Here is a 12,015-nt window from a genome sequence, read left to right as displayed (position 1 = left end):
GTGATTTTCTGCCGTTCACATTTGCTAAAATATGATCGGATTCCAATCGGATATACACAGAAATCTGATTTGGACAAATCTGAATAAGGTTATAGACTTCCACTGACGAAGGATGAGAAGGATATCAGAACGAGGGGTGGGATGTTCTGATTTAGCCTGGAAAAAAGTCTTTAAAGGGACAATAAGTAGCTTTTTAGGTATTTTATTATCTAAAATCAATACTTTTATTCATAAATATGCCCTCAATGGTGTACAAATACCCATGCCAATGATCAGACTAATCCTCGTAAACGAAGAATTTATTATCTTTATATACATGGGACGGGTAGGTCCACGGAGGCTTCCATGTAGTTCCGCCATCTTGAAAAACTATAATAGCAGAGAGGGACAAAAAGTACTAGGCCAACGCGTTTCGTTCAGAGCCAGCGTCACGTGACTGAAGCCAGCAGAAGCGGAGGAGCAGAGCAGTGAGAGGCGCTTGTCACTGCCGCGGCAAGTTTAAAAGGCTGCACTGCACGGTTATTTATACACCGTTCATTCATACATACATATGAGTCACAGGATAAGGAGTCCTCGTCATCGGAAAAGTCCAAAATAGACCGTAAAAGGAAACGTGACCGGAGATTACAAAAACAAGGGTTAATGTCGGGATTGCTAATGCAGGAGAAAGCTTTCAAAACAAGAGATGCTGAAGTTGCCTGCTTTCTTCTCGACAGGTAAGTCAATGTTACGGTCTTAATTACAAGCTTATTTTTCATTGCTTGGTTGTGAACTTTATTATATAGATAGTAGAACATTTATAGTTATATCTATTTATCTATTCTATTCATAGTAAGTTAAACAGGCTCTTTGATGAATAGCAGCTATTGAGTAAAGTAGAGAAGGCTCTGATGATGATGATATCTAACAACGCACGTACTTCAAAAATATAACGAATAAAGGCGGCATTACTACTAATTACCATAGTTAATGTTTTTCAGTCAGTAATTTATACTGTAACATTCTTTTTTTCGTTGTTTCAAGTTTCAGTTTGTTTTAAATAACAAACCCGTTCACCCGAAGAAAAACTCGAAGTGCTATTATAAGACATCCTGTCATAGCTTTTTTGTACATAACGTCTACCGTAGATGCAACGCGCATTTGAAAAAGTGAGGCGCTGGAGAGCATTATTCGTTTGAATGCAAAATACAGTTTCACCACTAGATGGGGGAAATTCCTACTTAGTGTCCCTTTAAATGTACAGAAGACACTCAAGACCCTTGTGGAAGTGTGCCTATACTACTATTCCATTGTAATTGCTAACAAATGAGGCATTGCCAATGGGTCAGATTTGAACTTTCTATCCTATAAAATGTAATTCAGCTGTTTGAGGCCTTTACTGGTCATTCAGTGACATTTAGACTGCCATATGATGAACATCTGAGTGTCTCAACAAGCCTTATTGTGATAGTGATGATAATCTCGTGGTTTTATTTAGGTCAGCCAGGGGGTTTTGACAGTGTTGAAATCGTACAGTCCCTTGACCCGTGTTTGTTTGCTTCAGTCCAAACTTTACACACAGAAATGTCACAACAAAGGAGATTTTGAACATGCCTCATCGTGTAGAATCTCTGAAATCAATCAAACTGTACTGAAGCTTTTTTTATTATCTGCATTTTGGAAACTGAAAACATGTCTGTGTTTTGATGCCATTTACAGTAAACGATCAGAAATCTTAGCTACCGTTTTAATTGCAAATTATTCACCCCCCATTGCAAATCAGGTTTATTGGCAAAATGTACAGACTTTCAAATGTTTGCAACGAATAAATCAAAAGTAATTGACACATAGCAAGTGTATGATGTACACCGTCCTGAAGGGGGCGCTAGAGTTACAGATCTAAACACAGATTCTGATATTAGATAACAAAAATCAGTGAAAGTTCAAGTCTTTTTATACCACTTTATTAACAAACTGTAGGCTACTTATATAAAGCAAATCCACGTGCATTAAAATTGCGAAGGTAGCTTTTTTGAAAATACACATTTTAAAAACTAATTGTAGGTAGGCCTGATTAGACCTAGGCTACTAAAAGTTATTAAAAAGTTGTATCAATTTTGAAAAAACTATAGTTTACTCTAAAAAGTAGACATAAAAATTATGCAAAATTGTTAAATTCATTTCCATTCGTCGTTTTAACGTATTTAGGTAAAAGCACCAAATAACGTCATATAGGAATAAGAAAACGTCATTTTTGTGTCTGTGACGGAGATTTTAGGGAAAGAAGAACGAGGGGATTTTTTAGAGGAGCTTTTCTGAGAGAAGCGAGACGCGGTTTACAGAAGCGAGAAACAAACCGCAAGGATTTTACCATTTTATTCTCTTCAAACGAAAACAGAGAGAGAGAGAGAGAGAGAGAGAGAGAGAGAGAGAGAGAGAGAGAGAGAGAACGAAAAGGGAAACCCTTTATCTAAAAAAAAACCTTGATTAAATCAAAGGTCTGAAAGTTGGCTTGAGCTCCCGCTGATCGACGGAGAGATGGAGAAGAGCAGGTCAGTGTATAGCCTACATGTGTTTCATTATCATTCAGGGCCAAAACACGCTGATCATTTTCTGAAATATATTGTTAATATCTCAGCAGCTAATACAAGCGGTCAGACTGATTTAAAATCGTAATTTTGACCATCCCTGAAATGTGTCATACCATTAATAAGCATTACCTGAGCTGTCGGAGTCAGGGATGAAGAATGTGTTTAAAATGCATTAACACAGTTCAGTTGAGTGAAAACATGTGTCCTCTTTAATGCTGTTAAACTGAATGAACGAAGCAAACTATATTTCCACAACTTAACACTGAAATAGAAGCGCGAAGTGTGTGTGTGTGTGTGTGTGTGTGTGTGTGTGTGTGTGCTGGGATGGATGATGGTGTTTGTGATAAGTGGAAAAAGTTTAGGGGACAGAGAAGGATGTGACGGCAAAGGTGTGAGTGCTGGAGGATGTAGAGCTCTTTTTTCTCGTAATCACACTGTGTGTGTGTGTGTGTTTGTGGTTTAGATATTTTTTGCGATTCTAAGAAGAAACGAGATAACAGCCCACTGGACTATCATTCAACCCATCAGTTGCCAGCTTCAGCCTGCTAATATTTAATCAAATTCTTAATAAGAATGAGGCTTGTAAATAGAGATCATCAGTAGGCTAAGTTCGGGGTGGGTGCGTGTGTGTGTGTGTGTGTGTGTGTGTGTGTGTGTGTGGATTTGACTGTGGTAGCCTAATGCCACAAATGTTTTTCACCGACCTAAATTTCTCATAGATCACCAGGACTCAAACTCTTCTCTCAAACTCTTTCGCTCGTGGTTTAAAGACAGCGGATATGTTGCGTTTGTTATCTTGTCATAGTAAGTCAGGTTAGATGGTTTTGAAGGGAATATTAATCCGTTTGGTCTGTCGTGTAGACCTACGCCTCCGCATCCGTCATAATATAATTTGCTCTGGCAGAGTTCAATAGAAATCTGCAGAGCCTGATTAATAAATCAGACTAAACTAATGAAGTGAAGACAGAGCAAATGATCCGCTGCCAAAATAATGAACTGCATGTTTGTCCACACCATATGTGTGCGTGCATTCAAGGGCGTAGATTTGGTTTGAACATTGGGGGGGTTGAAGTTTGGGTATGCCTCCTTTTCATGTGATCATGGTATAAATATTGGGGGGGTTGTAATGCATAGATTTAAATATTGGGGGGGTTATGTCCCCCCCCAACCCCCCCCCCCCCCCCACAAATTACGCCCCTGCGTGCATTGCATATTCGGAGTCAGTCACATATTTTGGGCTTTGTGCGCATGCGCACGGTCATAATGCTGTTTATGAAGGAGTTATGGGGTGTTTTTCTTCGGACGGTCTCCCTCATTTCCCTCATGGATGTTGATTTAATGCTGTTGACACGAGCTGAAAGACAACTGTGAAAAGCTGTTAAAGTTTCTCTCTGTTTCGGTTTCGCCTCAATAATGTGTCAGTTTGGATCTCAATTCAGAGGTTGAAATGGCCGAAATGACTGACTGAAACACAAACGAGCGAAATTGACACTTGGTTAGGCTAAAGTTGGTTAGCGTAGCCTACTTTCACATGTAAATATAGCATTCAAAGAACTTCTCTATCTTGTTCTCGTATGCTGATATGTGTTAAACGTGTTTCCTCAAAAATTGGCTACTTTTGCCCATTGGACGTAGCCTAAATAAACAACATTTTCACTCACACTACTGCTTGTTTAATTTGTAACGATGTTTACCAGTGGGTAGAGAATTATTAACTGAATGTAAACAGGGCATTTGAGCATAAGTCTTGCTGTAGGCTACTCTAGAATGTACGCATCTAAAATAAAATAAAAATCATATTTTTGCATTATTTAAACAAAATTACAGCTTGATAATTTAATCTCAAGAAAAGTATTATTTTCTGAAATAATTATATTTTGAAAATAAAAATATTTTAATTTTTGCATAATTTAAACAAAATTACAGCTTGATTGGAAATTACGGTAAATAAATTTATTCAGTTTATTTTGTTTATTTTCAAAATATAGCTAATTATTTAAAAATTAATTAAAGAAATTAAATGTGACAATTTATGTGATATATATATATATATATATATATATATATATATATATATATATATATATAAAATTTAAATATAAAATATTTATTTCACTTTGTTTTCTCCCCACACACATAAATCGTCAAATTTCATCTCAAGCTCTTTTTTTCTTGTAATCACACTGTGTGTGTGTGTGTGTGTGTGTGTGTGTGTGTGTGTGGGTGTGAGTGTGAGTGTTTGTGGTTTAGATTTTTTTGCGATTCTAGGAAGAAATGAGATAACAGCCCATTGGACTATAATACACACATAAATTGTCAAATTTCATCTCAAGGTCACTAACTTAAAAAACTGATTAAAATTTGTGATTTTGAAAATGAGTTATTAGTGGCTGTTTTTGATGTAATAGTTTAAAATAATATTTGTAAAAAAAAAAAGAAAAAAAGAATTCTTATATAATTGCATAAAATGCGTTTAACACAAAGTGCGTATAGCACAGATAGATGAGGAAGTCTCAAGACCTGCTGAGGGTCGTGGAAATTCCCTATAAAGTTCTCACATTTTGTTCACTTTTGACATTCAAATATTCAGCAATGGCTGAAAGTTTTGGCAATAACATATGTAGTGTTGTAGTGTTTTGCTGCTTTATTACTTATTGATTACTTCACGTGTTGGTAACATTTTAGAAAACTGTTCTGTCGTTAATGAATAACTACAGTAACAAATGAGTAATGCACTATTAACTAATAATTACTATTATCTATCAAGAAACTCTGAATAATGAATTATTTAGTAATAGCTCTGATTCAATAGTTGAATGTGGTAGTTCACTATTAGATGATCATTACTGTTTTTTCAAACCTCCAATGACTACTAAAACCGTAATGACTCAAGTGTTACCAAATCCATCAGAAGGAATTACTAATAATTAGGATCAGTATTCTAATGTGAAAACTCTAGTAATGACTTAAGTCATTGAACGCTTTTGAGGTTTTTGTAAGGGTTTTGGATAGTAATGACTCAAGCGCTACTACATCTGAGGGAATCATTATCATCGGCATCAGTATTCTTGCGTCACTCACTTGTTCCTGTGTGAAGTTGTAAACTCGAAAGGTTCAAAAAAGGTCTTTTTCATCCCCTTTTCTCCTTCTTCAATGCCAATTTTTTGTTCACCGAAGAACCTTTCAGTGATCAGTTCTTAAAAGAACCATTTTTTGTTTGTGAAGAACATTTAAAAAATCTAAAGAAACATTTTCCACAGTAAACTTCTTCATGGAACCATGGATTCCAATAAAGACCTTTATTTTTAAGAGTGTAGTGAAAACATTCAATGTATGCAAAGAGTCAGGATTTACAGTGTTAACCTTCTTCTTCATAATCTCTGCGATTCTCTCTGGCACACTGGATATCAACTTCGGGGCCAAATCCTGAAGGATGGCCATCCATTCTTGCCTTATTTTCAACCCAAGGGCTGGGTAAATGTAGGACAGAACACATGTTGGGTTAGTTTTACCTAGCAAATTGGGTTGTTTATTTAACCCATCATTCAGGGATTGATTAATTTTTACTATAATACTAGATTGTTCTTTTTTTACTTCATACATGAATTCACGAGTTCACCCTTACATCAATTAAACAGAGTAAAGATTATGCGTATTTGCCGTGCTGTCCAGGGGAGGGCTCCGAGCTCGGAAATTACTCCCCCGTTGTTGTAAGAGTATTTAGGACTAGAAGTGAGGAGATGGGGGAGAACAGGGATGCTGTTAAACTAAGTTTGGTAAGTTTGCAGTATATATACACCTCTTACCTCATTGATTGGGTTGATTAACAGAGTGTGGTTTACACATGTGTTTAAATAGGTTTAATTATCTGAACATGCTCCTCCCGAACTTTGTTAATAAAACATAATTTAATGTTAACAGATTAACTTAAATTCTCTAACCTTAAAAAAAAAAAAAAAAAACACTGGTTTGCATGATAATTCCTTTATTTTTGATCATATAATATATACAGAATAGTATATTTTATATAGTTTTGAATACATGTTGCATACATTTATTTCATGCAAGGGCATTCCGTCACGCAAAAAGATCGACGTGTCACGGTGCGTTCACACGGGGCGTCAGCGTCAACGCTTGACGGAAGGCATGGCTGAAGTTTGGCACTGACGCCATGGTCATAGCAGCGTCAGCCAATGAAATTAGACAGGAACTCAACACAAGCTTCATTGTCATTCAACATGGATGCCAATTTGCCAATAAAAAGTGATTGGTCATAAAGGACCGGGTGATTGCCCACCACAATAATTAGTTTCTCCTCCATTTTAAAATGTATCCTCAGTTTGCTGCTCTTGAACAGGATGAACGTGATAGGCTGCCGCCTGGCTACTGTATTTGCATAGAGCGATCCTGATTGGCTGACGCTTCCGTCGGCGGCGCTTCACTGGCGTTGCTCGCGGCAGAAGTTGAAAAATTCTCAACTTCTGCCGCGAGCAACGCCAGTGAAGCGCCGCCGACGGATCCACAATTCTTTTCGGCAACGCTTGACGTCACCCATTCAAAGTCAATGGGAAGCGTTGACGCTGATGCCAGGTGTCACTCGACCATTTTGACGGAGCTGCACTGCTCTCACCTGATGTGACGACCAGGGTCTGTTTTTGTCATGTTCCTGTTTGTGTTTGGACTTTGTTTTATTTCGTTCAGTTTCCTTGACTCTGCCGGTGCTTATCGTATTCAATTATTCCTAGCTTGCTTAATCATTAGTTCCCTTGTTTCAGGTGTGTTGTCTTGTTAGTTTGTATGGTCCCTCTCGTTGTTCTCATTTGCCCCAGCTGTGTCTCGTTCCCTGATCCCCTCTGTGTATTTAAACCCTGTGTGCTCTCTTGTTCCTGGTCAGTTATTGTATGTATGTTCCGTGTGCGTGTACCTGTTTCCCGTTCTGAGTTTATCCTGTTCTGAGTTAATTAAAGTCTACTTTTCTCTCGAGAAGAAAGTCAACAGGCGCGGCTGAGACACCCGAAATGCACTGTGTGTGGCGAGTTATTTCTCAATGAACACTAGCCAGCACCCTTCAGGGACTGACTGCATGCCTATAGCACCCACACAGAATCTTTATTGCAAACTGCAAATAGACTCGTGAATTAATCAACGCGCTGCTTCAGCAAGCGCGAGATCTGAGCTACTAGATTCTGTATTGCAAAGCAGACCTTAAATCTATGCGCTGCCTCGACAAACGCGAGATCCCAGCCACAGAATCTTATTGCAAAGTACACTCGTCATCAACACGCTACCTCGGCAAACGCGAGATCCGAGCTACTAGATTCTGTATTGAAATGCAGAGTTTAAATCTACGCACTGCCTCGGCAAACACGAGATCCAAGCCACAGAATCTTTATTGCAGAGTAGACACGTAATCTACACGCTGCCTCAGCAAACGCGAAATCCAAGCCCCTAGATTCTATATTGCAATGCAGACTTTACAGGACATACAACACCAAATAGGACAGACTTGTTTCACACACACAGAGCGCTTGCTGAATAGCAAAAAGCTAACTCTGCTGTGTGCCGGCGTGCCTTTCTACACATTCGTGTATGCCGTCACACGCTACGTCATCACGCAGCGCCAATAGGATTGGATTAGTTTTCATTCATGATTCAGACGTGCTACGCTGAAGGGCGTTCCCATAGTGTCGTCATCGACACAGTTCGAGTTCCGTCGAAAGAGAACTACCCAAACACTGGGTTGTTAAGTCTGACCCAGGAGCTGGGTAACACAAAAACTACCCAAACACTGGGTTGTTACGTCTGACCCAGGATCTGGGTAACACAAAAACTACCCAAACACTGGGTTGTTACGTCTGACCCAGGATCTGGGTAACACAAAAACTACCCAAACACTGGGTTGTTACGTCTGACCCAGGAGCTGGGTAACACAAAAACTACCCAAACACTGGGTTGTTACGTCTGACCCAGGAGCTGGGTAACACAAAAACTACCCAAACACTGGGTTGTTACGTCTGACCCAGGATCTGGGTAGCACAAAAACTACCCAAACACTGGGTTGTTACGTCTGACCCAGAAGCTGGGTAACACAAAAACTACCCAAACACTGGGTTGTTACGTCTGACCCAGGATCTGGGTAACACAAAAACTACCCAAACACTGGGTTGTTACGTCTGACTCAGGATCTGGGTTACACAAAAACTACCCAACACCGGGTTGTTACGTCTGACTCAGGATCTGGGTTACACAAAAGCTACCCAAACACTGGGTTGTTACGTCTGACCCAGGATCTGGGTAACACACAAACTACCCAAACACTGGGTTGTTACGTCTGACCCAGGATCTGGGTTACACAAAAACTACCCAAACATTGGGTTGTTACACCTGACCCAGGATCTGGGTAACACAAAAACTACCCAAACACTGGGTTGTTACGTCTGACTCAGGATCTGGGTAACACAAAAACTACCCAAACACTGGGTTGTTACGTCTGACTCAGGATCTGGGTAACACAAAAACTACCCAAACATTGGGTTGTTACGTCTGACTCAGGATCTGGGTAACACAAAAACTACCCAAACATTGGGTTGTTACGTCTGACTCAGGATCTGGGTAACACAAAAACTACCCAAACATTGGGTTGTTACGTCTGACTCAGGATCTGGGTAACACAAAAACTACCCAAACATTGGGTTGTTACGTCTGACTCAGGATCTGGGTAACACAAAAACTACCCAAACACTGGGTTGTTACGTCTGACTCAGGATCTGGGTAACACAAAAACTACCCAAACATTGGGTTGTTACGTCTGACTCAGGATCTGGGTAACACAAAAACTACCCAAACATTGGGTTGTTACGTCTGACTCAGGATCTGGGTAACACAAAAACTACCCAAACACTGGGTTGTTACGTCTGACTCAGGATCTGGGTAACACAAAAACTACCCAAACATTGGGTTGTTACGTCTGACCCAGGATCTGGGTAACACAAAAACTACCCAAACATTAGGTTGTTACGTCTGACTCAGGATCTGGGTAACACAAAAACTACCCAAACATTGGGTTGTTACGTCTGACTCAGGATCTGGGTAACACAAAAACTACCCAAACATTGGGTTGTTACGTCTGACTCAGGATCTGGGTAACACAAAAACTACCCAAACATTGGGTTGTTACGTCTGACTCAGGATCTGGGTTACACAAAAACTACCCAAACACTGGGTTGTTACGTCTGACTCAGGATCTGGGTAACACAAAAACTACCCAAACATTGGGTTGTTACATCTGACCCAGGATCTGGGTAACACAAAAACTACCCAAACATTGGGTTGTTACGTCTGACTCAGGATCTGGGTAACACAAAAACTACCCAAACATTGGGTTGTTACGTCTGACCCAGGATCTGGGTAACACAAAAGCTACCCAAACATTGGGTTGTTACGTCTGACTCAGGATCTGGGTAACACAAAAACTACCCAAACATTGGGTTGTTACGTCTGACTCAGGATCTGGGTTACACAAAAACTCCCCAAAAATTTACCCAAAAGGCTCAACCCAGGATTTGGGTAGAAAAAATAACCCAAGATTTTTTAGAGTGTGAGGATCCAAAATTTCAATGTAATGATCTCTCATCTCCTTCATTATCACTCTTGCCTTGTGTCATGAAAATGCACGAATCATCACCAAACTGCTCCTGGATCGCTGGGAGAAGCTGCTCTTGCAGGACGTTTTGATCCCATTCTTTATTCCTGCAAGTGTTTTTGGGCAGAATTCTGAGAGGACATAAAATGCAAAAGGTTTTAGAAATGTATACAATATTAAATGAGAAATCCCACTCAGTCAAACGGTTGATATGTCATTTGAAGGTAATACAACCTGATGGTCACAGCTGATGAAGATTAGCACATAAAGTTTATGTATACTTATAAAATAATGATGTAATTCAGCTAAAGATGAGTAACTGAGTGTTGCATAAGCAAGACTTTGCTGTGCTGAGATGAAAAGTTGCATCAATCAATACTGAAGAAGATTGTGATGGAAATGTAAGGTCATTCTGTGCTGGAAATGAACGTTATAGAGCCATAGTTTCATTTCTTATGAAGTAGACATTGAAGCTTACTAGATATGCTTCACATATTACATGGCATTTCTTTATCATGAGTATCAACTGGGTGTGCTTTTAAAGTTGACCTTTTATGGCAGTTTCCACCATTAGGTCAAAGAAGGTCAAAATGGAAAAGTTGTTGATGAAACTGTAATTTACTCATTTATTGGTTTAATCTTTCCTATAATTAGGCTGTTTCTTGTAGTGATGGTTTAAAGAGTTAAGAGTAGGCTACTACAACATTCCTTTATTTCTAAAACTGTCGGTCAAATTGATTGATTTTGTGAAAATTACTATAAATTTAATCAGCATTTTTCAGTCTTTCACTCTTAAAAAGTTTTGCATCGGTTCCGTAAAGAACCTTTAACATCCACTGAATCTTTCCATTCCACCAAAGGTTCTTTATAGTGGAAAAAGGTTCTTCACACTAAGAAAAACATGGTTCTGGTAAGAATTGATCAATGAAAGAACCAAAAATGGTTGAAATTGAACCTTTATTTTTAAAACTGTTTACAAGCTGCTTGGTGGATTTAATTCAAGTTTTTAATTTTCCATAATGTAGCCTAATTATGAATTAAGCTTATGATGATGATCACACACACACACACACACACACACACACACACACACACACACACACACACACAGGTCGTACTCACACACACACGTCACTCACATTGAACCTAAGATGAAAAAGCAGAGAATATCAGAAATGCACTTCAGGCAGTTATTTTATCTTCTGTATTACGTCACACACACACACACTCTGAAACAAACTACATGATGCCATCCGGTCTTGGCTAATGCCAGTGCTCTCAGAACTGATGCAATGGCTGGTTTTACTCAGAAAATATCAATGAAGAGGAAATGTGTTGTAGAGGATGAGATCGCATACGTGTGTCTAAACTCCTGCTACTGACAAATGCATGACATCACAGGACACATTATTAGATTCATTCACTACATACATTTTACAATATAACTGTGATTTTGTATATGTACATTTCTGAAATACATAACTTAGACAGTTTCCTCTGATAACAGATCCCTCTAAGTTGTAATGTGGACTCATGCACTTTCTCTAAAGCTGCTTTGAAACGATGTGTATTGTGAAAAGCGCTATACAAATAAATGTGAATTGAATTGAATATAACAGACATTCAACCCCTGATTAGTTGTGCTCAACGATCACAGTTTTATGAGATGTTTGGTGAACTCTTCTGATCCTGGAAGGTATTATCAGGCCTAGACTTATTCCTGTAAGACTGAGCTGATAATGCCGTCGCTTCACAGAAACTTTAAACAGGGAAACGTGGATCTGCTCATGAAATCACATCCAC

At 39.0% G+C, this 12,015-nt stretch overlaps 1 protein-coding gene across 3 annotated transcripts in view; it reads left to right on the top strand.

Annotated features, from left to right (window-relative positions):
- The first annotated feature begins 2,184 nt into the window (after positions 1-2,184).
- Positions 2,185-12,015, top strand: part of LOC311301044 (interleukin-2 receptor subunit beta) — a 29,609-nt gene continuing 19,778 nt past the window's right edge. For all 3 annotated transcript variants that reach the window (XR_014629394.1, XM_084425876.1, XM_084425875.1), the window contains exon 1: positions 2,185-2,531. The gene's annotated coding sequence lies outside the window, so the exon portion shown is untranslated. The remainder of the gene's footprint in view (positions 2,532-12,015) is intronic.

The sequence above is a fragment of the Rutilus rutilus genome (assembly GCF_951802725.1).
Source record: "Rutilus rutilus genome assembly, chromosome: 12".
Taxonomy (NCBI): domain Eukaryota; kingdom Metazoa; phylum Chordata; class Actinopteri; order Cypriniformes; family Leuciscidae; genus Rutilus; species Rutilus rutilus.
The sequence above is the reverse complement of the archived record's forward strand: the minus strand, read 5'-3'. Positions and strand labels throughout refer to the sequence as shown.